Source organism: Crinia signifera, chromosome 7 (genome assembly GCF_055691185.1).
Source record: "Crinia signifera chromosome 7, ASM5569118v1, whole genome shotgun sequence".
In the NCBI taxonomy this organism is placed as follows: Eukaryota; Metazoa; Chordata; class Amphibia; order Anura; family Myobatrachidae; genus Crinia; species Crinia signifera.
In genome coordinates this window covers 154,517,229-154,528,316 of record NC_139223.1, presented here as the reverse complement: position 1 = coordinate 154,528,316, position 11,088 = coordinate 154,517,229, and the positions used below count along the sequence as shown (strand labels likewise).

General features: G+C 38.3%; 1 non-coding gene across 1 annotated transcript; it reads left to right on the top strand.

Moving 5' to 3' along the window:
- The first annotated feature begins 2,580 nt into the window (after positions 1 to 2,580).
- Positions 2,581 to 2,776, top strand: LOC146025463 (U2 spliceosomal RNA). Its single transcript, XR_014454142.1, has one exon. It is a non-coding gene; the product is annotated as a U2 spliceosomal RNA (small nuclear RNA).
- Positions 2,777 to 11,088: the final 8,312 nt, after the last annotated feature.

Here is an 11,088-nt window from a genome sequence, read left to right as displayed (position 1 = left end):
GGGTGTTGATCATCTCTGGCATCCTCACAACCATTAGAATATCTTATGTGTCACTCAAACACATGTGCACGTGACAAACAATCTGCCAGGGCGGTGCAAGGCATCTAGGCGCCCCAGGCAGGGGGGAGGGGTGCTGCTGCCGCCGTTATTCATCTCTGGTGGGGGGGGGGGGTTGGGGGTGCTATCCACAGCCGCCAATAATCTGCATCGGGAGGATATTCGCATCCATGACTGCCGCTAACCTGTGGGGGTGTTTTTGCATGCAGGGGATGCCGCCGCCGTTATACAGCTCCAGGGGGGTGCTATCCACAGCCGCCACCAATCAGTGCCACAGGGGGTAATAGCAGCCTCTACCACTACCAAGCTGTGCAAGGGGGGGTTTCAAGCCACGGAGGGGAGGCAGGGGAGGGGGTGCAAGTAGTGTGAGGAAGCTTACCCTGGACTTCACCGGGTGGCTGGGATGACAAATTGGTGGGCGGACGGCTACATCCTTCCTGCTCCTCATAGTGGGCGGCAGCTTCTATCCTGCTGCATGCGGCACTGCCATCCAGTGGCCACCGCTCATAGGCAAATGCCTAAAGCCATCTAATGATGTTTCCAGTCCTGCAATCTGCCCTGTAAGCCTCAGTTACCGTATAGAAAGATTCAGTGGACATTTTGTTCAATTAAACTAAAATTTTTTAGTTAAGTTGTTGCTCTAATTTTTATATAAGCATTTTTGCAATGCACAGAAAAAACACTTTGTGTGACTGCAAACTATCTGTGTGGGAGGGGCATAGGTGTGCGCACATTGAGTGTTAGGGGTGCACAGGCACCCCCTAATGATGTGCCACCCAGCCTTATGAACACCTCCCTGCCGCTAGCAATACCTTTTACAAAAGACTTTTGCTTTTTAGAACTGTATTCCATTAAAAGAAGCTCCCATCAATCAATTATGTGTGTTTTACATTGTTACTTGTATTAGACCATTGTCATATCACTACATACCTGCCTCATCCATATATGTTTTTGAGTCTTATTGCATCTACTGTTACACAGCGTAATAAGAAGATTAAAACTGAAATAGGCAGGAGATTATGGTGTGGCTGAGAGTGGTTTTATATTGTAGAGAGTGCCAATAGATGATGGTAGACACGCTTGATTGGCGGTGTTAGACACAACTAATGGGCCCAATACAGTAGGTTATACTACACACACCCCTTTGATGGTGCACCCGCTAATAAAATGTGCTGCGCACGCCTATGGCGAGCGGTAAAACTTACAGAATTGTTTTGGGATAGACAAAGGTCAATGATCCTAAATTCCCTTTTATCTCACACAGGGACAGATGCACTAAGCTTCAAAAGTGATAAAATGGAGAGTTATAAACAACCAACCAATCAGCTCCTGCCTGAAATTTTGAAAACACAGTCTGTGACATGGAAGTAAGGAGCTGATTGGCTGGTTGTTTATCACTCTCTAGTTTATCCCTCCTCAAGCTTAGTACATCTGGTCCAAAGTATGGTTTCTTTTTTACAAGTGCAGTCTTGTTATTTAGTGGCCACAACTGGTATTCAATCAGGTAAACACAGCCCCGCTGCCGAACCGACCACATGTCGGCTCCGCAGCATGTGCACACGAGGGGAATACAATCTGCAATCACTTTCCATCAAATTGTTTTCCCTTCTGTTTACAGTGCTGAGTAAGCCAGAACTTACCATGGGGAGAAGGAGGCTGCTGATGACGTCCCTCCCTCCCAACGGCGGGAGAACATTTTCTGGGATGCTCTTGTAAAATGCTGCATTACCGCCCCCAAACGTCCTCAGGGTGTCAATCACCCTGCGATGGCAAACTATAGCAAGCTCCCTTCATATGAACGTCTCACGCATTGTATCGTGGACATTTGCTGCCATTCGATAATCGGCAGGGCTGCAAAATTTGCAGCCATGCATTCTAAACTGAATCGTGCCCATAGAACAATTGTGTAAATGATCAGAGTATAAAGTGGGTCATTTAAGAAGTGCAAATCATTGACACATCATTAGCACATTGTTCATCATGACTATACGTTGAAGGATGTGTGCCAAATCATATAAGACAGGTCATTATGTTTCTGCATGCTGAAGGGATCAGCAAGCAAGATGAACGACCAGCGGGTACGCACATTGGATCATTATCATGCCACACACACAGACAGTTGTTAAAGGATATGTTGTTCCAATTGGTCAAAAACGGCCATATTGTTTAAGAAAATGTAGCCATTTGTGGGCAGCTTATGATATTGGCAGAAAATGACTATGTTTGATTTAAATGGTCTGGAAAATCAATTTTAGTACTAAGCTTCTGGATGAACAATTTATAACCAGCCTTCAATGTTTTATTTAAAAATATATATTTTAGGGATAAATACTAGCATAATTATATACAGCATTGGATGATATCTAGATTTATAACATTTAGAACAAATCTTTATTTTTACTTGTTTTTCTTTATAGGTTCAGTAAAATATTTGATCATAATTCTATTTCCCCAGATACATTCATCTGCATATTTACAGTTATTGAAATACTATAAATTAAATATTTATAAAATTCTACTATCATTGCTTCTCTGCCTTTTGGCTAGAGATCAGTTGTAGAACCTGTTATTATCAGTTTATTATGTCAAACGCCCCCTATCTGGAGTTTATATATTAAGTGGATTTTTAGAACAAAGAGATGGAAGAACAGCTCACTCTGGGGGTTATTCTGGTTGATTCGCAAGCCTGGGAATTTGCAGCCTTGCGAGTCCACCAAACCTCACCCGGCGGATGCTGGGCCATCCGTCCCCCCTCGCAGCCTGTGTTCCCACACACAGGCTGAAAATGGATGATTAACATAAACATCCATTCGCATGCTGCGTGAACACCCACATCTTTCGATGGTCGCCGACTTTCAAGTCACTTACGTTTGCGTGTACGCTGGGATGGAAATGGGCGAGCAGCTGACATCCGGGGATGTCAGCAGCCTGCCCCCCCCCCACCGCACCTGTGTCACGGCCTCATTACCATTAGAACACCCAGCGTTCTCATGGGAACATCCATGAAATGCTGGGCATTCCCATATGGTAATGAGGCAGCCCGCTACCCCACGCCCCTAACCGCCCCCAGCCCGCTATGTTGGGTGTACGCACCCTGCATATGCACATGCACAGAAATGCGCACTAAAGAAACATCGGTCCCTGTGCGAACGCAGACTAGCAGCGTACGGACCAGAATAAAGATCTCTGTCCACTCCACAGATTGACCTCGTATTGTAGTACAGGTTGAGTATCCCGTATCCAAAATGCTCGGAACCAGGAGAATTATGGATAACGGATTATTCTGTATTTCGGAATATTTTAATATTTCGATGATGTATCTTGAGGTATCTTGCATTTATGTTGTACAAACACATCAACCACATGAAATAAACACAAATATATTTTATTTGTGCATAAAACAAGGTTTCAAAACATGAATCAAAGTTTGTGTACAATCTCAGGCACTGAATTTAAATGCCAAGCAATCATTGTCTTGCACATACAGTATATAGTGGCAGTTACATATCATTCCCTCAGTAGTGCTGTTACAGATGTCCCCAGTAAGTTTATTCAAAAAAAATAATAATTCGGATAATGGATATTCGGATACGGGATACTCAACCTGTACTTCTAGAAGCAATACAATGAAAAAAAATTCAGCTGTCTTTCCAAAGTGGTGAACTTGTCATGTACACAGTAGATAACTTATTAGACTTTATTAAGCAGTACATGGAACATTTCTAAACCTTCTAAAAATGAAAAGAGGTGAGGTTGCCTATAGCAACCAGATTATGTCTGTCTTTTCTCTATTGTGTCCTAGGAAATGATAGACGGAACCTGATTGTTTGCTATGGGCATCATAACATCTTTTTTTTATTTTAAGAAGCCTTAGTAAATTTACCCCTACCTCTTTTACTAAGTATATTCTGTTGAGTACATGTGGATAAGTCAATTCAAAATATGCATCTTCTATTTGAAAAATATTTATAAAAAAAATTATTTCAAATGTGCAGAATAAGAATCTACAGAATTGCGCCACTGAACCAGTAGTTCTATTTTCTGAAGCTCATCCCATACTGTATGTAAAAGAGGAGCTTCATAAATTAGATCCAGATGCAGTATAAAGCTGGAAATGCCATTATCTGATCTACTATAAGTAATAAATATAGAATATCAAGTGGGCACTAAGGAATATACCAAATAAATTTAAAGTAATATTAAAATACCGACCAATAAAGCTGCCCCCTCAATGTGGATCTGGAAATGCACCATCCCTGCACATACATGTACAGGGTGAGTCTACCTTATCCGTATATTCCAAAAACCGCAATATTCCAAAAACCATGTTTTTTTTCAGAATATTTGGGTTTTGTTTTGTTTTTTTTTCTTTCCCCACAACCTCTTTTGTCATACTTACCTCATCCCCCGATGTCCACGATGGCCTTTGGAATCCTTTTCAGCGGCGTCATAGATGCCGCTAAAGAGGCTTTTGAAGGCCGCTGTGGATGTCCTGGGACACCGTGGACATTGTAGGACCATCGTGGCAATGACAGGGGTCCAGGTAAGTGTGAAAAAAAATTATTCAAAAATCTGTAAAAATCCCTTATCCAAAATACTTGTGGTCCTGAACATTTCAGATAAGGGATACTCAACCTGTACTAGCTCAGATGGTGAGATACCCAGGTTTCTTTCACTCACGCTTTGGTTTAGGACATGTGCTATGTTAATCTATATTGCTGGATATTGATGTGACTTGTTCATTATTGTACTTCTTTCACATGTTTTATTGTATTGTACTTCTTTCACATGTTTTATTAAATTAAATATCTTATTACTTCATATGGACTTTATATTTTGATTCGGTTGCGAGTAAAATTGAGAAAGTTTTGATTTCACAATCACTGACAGAACCAAAGAAACCTTGATGAGTACTACATGCATACCATTTATGTAAGAAAAAAGTAAGTGAGAATTTGTGTTTGTGGTCATGTGATGCCAGTGGTTTACATAGAGTTATTTTGGACTGTAAACCAGTAGCACCTCAAAATGACCTTTATATACATATACAGAACACACTTTATATTGTGTGAATACTGCTCACTGGCCTTGATGTTTATGTGGTTGGGTATACTGGGAGACTGATGGTGCTGGGACCCAAGACTCCCAAACTGCAGAACTTACAGTCGCTCCTACTGTCTCATGTAGCGGTAAACTACTTATAGGCCCTGGTTTTGGTTCACTCGCAAAAGGAAATTCTCTCTTTAATGGACAAAACCATGTGCACTGCAGGGGGGGGGGGGGGGGCAGTATGCAGAGAGAGTTAGATTTGGATGGGGGTTTTACTTCAAACTGATATCATTATTACAGTGTAAAAATAAAGCAGCCAGTATTTACCCTGCACAGAAACAATAAAACACCCAAATCTAACTCTCTCTGCACATGTTACATCAGCCACACCTGCAGTGTACATGGTTTTGTCCATTAGAGAGACAATTTGCTTTTGCGAGTGAACCTGAATCAGGCCCCTAGTGTCAGACCTTGCAGTTTGCATACCACCTGCATTCAAATTAACCACTGACATGTTTCTCCCCCTATTTGCTTGGAGGTTTCATCAGAGGTTGATCAGGATGGCGCTAGAGCTTACTTATACCCCCTTTTGGGAATTTGTGATTGTTTGGATCATTTTAATAATTACAACTCTGTATTACAAATCTTTAATAATTCAGATGATTTCACATAAGTCCAATTCTAATTAAAAATATATCCATAACTTACACATCTTTTTCATAAAATAAAAATAAGTATTCTCATTACATGACATTAAAATACTGTCTTTTTGTATAAATATAATTTATAATACTATAAATCAAGGATTTTTTGGGGGGGAATTTGAATTTAATAAATATGATTAATACATAAGACTAGACTGCATAGATGACTCTACCTTAGCTGTACTGAATGTATATAACAGAAAGATAACACATTAAAAAAAGAGAACATAAACCCATTTCTTCCTATAGGGAATACTAAAAATACCCAAGATATTACAATCAAATAATCAATTAGAACCTATAAGGATTCAAATTGTACGTCTAAAGATATACAATAGATCTACAGAGACAACTATATATGATTAAGTTCTATGGTTTCATTTAAACCACAAAGTTCAAGTGTCTTCAACCTTAAAATCCAGTAAGCTTCCCTCTTACATAATATATTAAATCATTCTCCCCTCTCCCCACCCACTCTGTGAATCTGACTTGTTCTATGGCTTAATCTATAATCTTGAAGAGATCTCCATGTTTACATAGAAATGTATGTCTTGGAAGGCTATGACAGGAACTTCTGTTCAAATTATTCCTATTATAATTTAAAAAAAAGGGCATTAAGTTTTCGTACATCCTACCAACATACCGGTGACCACAGAAAACACTCACTAAGATATACAACAAATAAAGAATTACAATTAAGTAAACCATCTATATTGAATGATCAGAGGTGCCAGTTGATGAGCATTTTTCATTTTGTGCTTGAAAAAATTCTCCAGTATCCTATTACTGAGTTTAATTTCAGCAACAATAAAAAAAGGAGCTAATATCACGATTCTAGCTGGATGTTATTTTTCGGCTGATAAAATTCAAGTTTTTCGGGCGATAACACATGGCATTCGGAAAAAGTTTCAGGACCCATGTATTACCACAGCTCTGAAAGGCTGCTTATCGGCACGCAAAGTGTAATCCCCGATAAATGCCAGCACTGGGGGATCAGCACATCGGGGCTGGATAGCCAAGGCAATTCTATTACTGCTGCTAATAAGATATGACCCTTAGAGTTGGTAAAGGTACATTGCTAAATCAATTCAAAATTTAGTCTGAAATTCAGAGGTTGATCAGGATGCCGCTAGGGCTTACTTATACCACTCCTGGGAATTAGTGATTGGTTGCCATTGTGTTTGGATCATTTTAATAATTACAACTCTGTATTCTAAATCTTTAATAATTCAGATGATTTCACATAAGTCCATTTCTAATTAAAAATATATCCATAACTTACACATCTAAGTTTCTGGTGTATAGATAATAATTGATGGCATAAAATAAAAATAAGAATTCTGTACAGCTGGATAGGGGGCTGCATAGCCAAGGCAATTCTATTACTGCTGCTAATAAGATATGACCCTTAGAGTTGTTAAATGTACATTGCTAAATAATTATCTCAATTCAAAATTTAATGTGAAAAGAAGGCGTATTTGCTTGCTGCATGTATGTTAAAAGACGGGGGTGAAGGGGGACAATGACAAGCAGATCCACAATACTTATGTACCACTAAACAAAATCCTAATTCTAAGGCCTTTTAGAGGGCATTGATTGGGTTCAGATTAGGTTCACGGCCAGAGACCTCCAATCCTGACCCCACTGGGGGACATAAATGTGTCCGGCCACTAAACAAAGTGGGTCAGGGAAGCAACATATGGCAGAGTTGTATTTAATAGTGGGGGATTGAGGACATTGAATGGGTCCAGATTTGGTTAACAGCCACTAACATCCGCAATCCCAACACTGCTGGGGTCCTTGGGCCCATAAAGGTGGCTCCGGCCACTACACAGAGTGGGTCAGAAATGCAAGATATTGCAGAGTTGCATAGCATAAAGAGGGTAGATGGCATGGGGATTAAGAATAAAACTGTAGTCAGATCCAAGAGCTGGGGACCCAAAAAGGGGTCCAATTACTACACAAAGTGGGTCAGGGAAGCAACATATGGCAAATGTGCATAACATAGAAGGGGATTGAGGACATTGATTGGGTCCAGATTAGGTTCACAGCCACAAACATCTGCAATCCCGACATTGCCAGGATTCCTGGGGCCCATAAAGGAACTACTCAAGGTGGGTCAGGGATGCGAGATATGGCCGGCCACTACAGAGTTGCATAACATAAAGGGGGTAGAGGACATGTGGTTTAAGGAAAAAAAAAAACGTGGTCAGATCCAGGAGCTCAACGCAGACAGGTGTATGCCGGTTACACCATAGACATGGGGAATGGTTAAGCTTTAAGCAAAATTGCACAACCAAACCCGAGCAACACAGGCTACCACAGCTAGTATAAGTGCAGTGCAGTGACATTTATGTCTACCGTTATCTTTCCCATACCCAAAACCATAATAATTTGAGGCCAGAGCTGCAATTCCTTGTCTGAATATAAGTCACTATTATCGTCCTACAGATCACTGCTTTACATGTCGTTCCCAGTGTGGTCATACAAATGCAGAAAGCAGTGTCTTCAATAAGGTTTGGATCCAATTTTGAAACAGCCATTTATTATGTATTTTTTTTACATATACCTTGTTCACTTATTAATTAAGATTTTTTATATTCCACCAACCAATATCTATTGTAGCTAGACACCACACCTTATCCTTTTACATATTAATATTAATATTGTTCATCTCAAATTAAACTTCATACACAGTGTCAGGTGACAATTCACGTACAACAGGAGAGGGCCAATGGCAATTTTTGTGAATCAACTAAATAACTTTACCCATAAAAAATGAAACTCTCTAGTACTGTAGGTCATTTTATTTTCTACAGCACAGAACTGTGAGCAGACTCCGGTGAGGTTACATAAGAAATAAAAGCTTATTTTCGAAAGCCCTGATAATCAAATCCTGTTTTCTCCATCATATGGAAGATTTGGCCCATTGTTGGGATGCTCTTAATTTCCGCCTTAAAGTTCCAAACCTTAAGCCTGTGGGGACTTTTGTTTTATTGTCAGTTTCAAGAGTTAAATATTCCAGGAGGAATTTGTTACTACATGGTGATACAGAAAGCATGAAAACTCCTGCACCAATATTGTTCTTGAATTGGCAGCAAGTGAACAAGGGACATGAAGGATGCTTCAGTAAAATAACCTATTCCTCCTCTCCTGGGAACCACTTGGCCAGCTTTCATCCTCATAATTATAATAAATTTGACATTTCATAGATAATATTGATTTCTGTATTTTAGCATTTCACCATAGGTGACAGTCTAGCGTCAAGAATGAAATTTCTATTGATCTCCTGCGCATTAATCTCTCATGTGTATGTGATCATTTTTATAAGACCTTTTACTGCACATAAATCAATATTTCATATTTCCAGCTATGCCAGAGGAGATGTCATTTTGTAAACTGTGAGTTGACACCTGCAATTCCTTCCTGTTCAGCTTCAACTGTTCAGTTGCAGTCGATTCAGGGTTGGGGAAGGATCAAGCAGCAGAAACAAGGTAGATGAAATGCAGGAATGTAGAATTTGGTAATTAGCCTAATGAAAAAATAAAAAAAATAAATTAGATGCTGTGTACAATGGAAGAAAATGTATTGTTTTGTGCATGGAATGTGTGTGTTTGTGTGTGTGTGTGTGTGTGTGTGCATGCATATGTTTGTGTGCGTGTATATGTGTGTGTGTGTGTGTGTGTGTGTGTGTGTGTGTATATATATATATATACATATATATATTTTTTTATTATTATTATTCTTTTTTATTTAACTATTATCTATTATCTAACAATTTTTATTTTTCTTACAGTAAATTCCTACTTTTTTCTGGCTAATATAAATGCTGTAAAATGATTTCTGCTAAACATAATGATATGTAATCAATTTTCATGTAAAAAAAATATTGCCAATTTATATTGCTCCAATGTATGTACATCTGAGTGCGTATAGATCTCGTATTGACTGTAATAAACGCATGTAGAGAAAATAAAGATTTTGCTGGCTATACAGAAACATACTGTCAGGCTTGTTATAAAGCTGTTGTGTAATAAATTAAAGTATTTTTTCAAATTTCTTACTAATAAGGTTTATTGTAAATAAAACCTACATATTGGAGCTCTGGGAATTCTTTAATTGTTTTTCTCTTCTTTTTTTTCCCCAACTAATTAAATTGTGAGTATCCATGACCAATTTCTGCCAGTAGACTCGGAGTTGTTTTTATCTGCTAATTGTCTGGTAAACCCACACTGAACTTGCAAGAGAGTTAGCCATTTATTTCATTGCAAGATTTAATTGAATGGAAATAAACGTAATAGGCGAAATTAAACTTTCAGCGTAAAAAAAAAAAGGTAAACTAGTGCGAAAGATATAGCACAAAAACAATTTCACCATATAATGTTCAGAGTCATTTGTAATTAAATGGTAAGTTAATTTAACAAAACAGTTTAATATATATCCACACTTGAATTTATATCGCACACACCTTGCAATGAAATCAGATGAAAGCTGAGAAATAAATTCTATTGAAAAAAAAACATATTAAAAAATAAACTTTACGTACACTTCTATATGTATTGAATTTTTTTTACATCTATTTTATTTATTTAAATATATATATATATATATATATATATATATATATATATATATATAGTTTTGTTTTATGAAAAAAAAATGTAAATGTTTTTTTACTTTTTTTATTTTAACCTCTACGGAATTTTTATACATGTCCCGATAAAAATAAAAAAAATATATTGTAGCAGTTCACCATAGGCAATACTGACGTGCTATTATTTTAGATTACATGTCTTTTCCTAGAAAGGAAAGTGCGCTTCTTGCTTATTTCAAAAGGCCAACCCCTCTTCCCTTCTGCAACATGTTCATTCTGTGGAAATGTGTCAGCGCATGACTGTTTGAACATGATGACAGACACATTATCAAAGTGTAACTGACTACTGTGGGACTGACTACATTTAGACAGCTATGTGAAATGTTAACTCAATTGACACTGACTGTATTAAAAAGAAAAAAAAGAAAGAAAGACAGAAACACACACACCATAGGAAGACACTTCAATAAGCACATCAGATGCTGCCAATGCTTACAAATGCATGCTCTACTGTACCAAGCTTTAAACAAAAACTTGCTGTACCGTATCACAGCTAGAGTCAAATATTTTGTTGTGCTATTAAAATATCAGTGTATTGTGCGGCCCTGTGTTGTGGTAAGGCAACCTTGTGTTTTCTCCTGACAGAACAGTAATGATTTATGCTTTTGATTTTCCTCAGTAAAA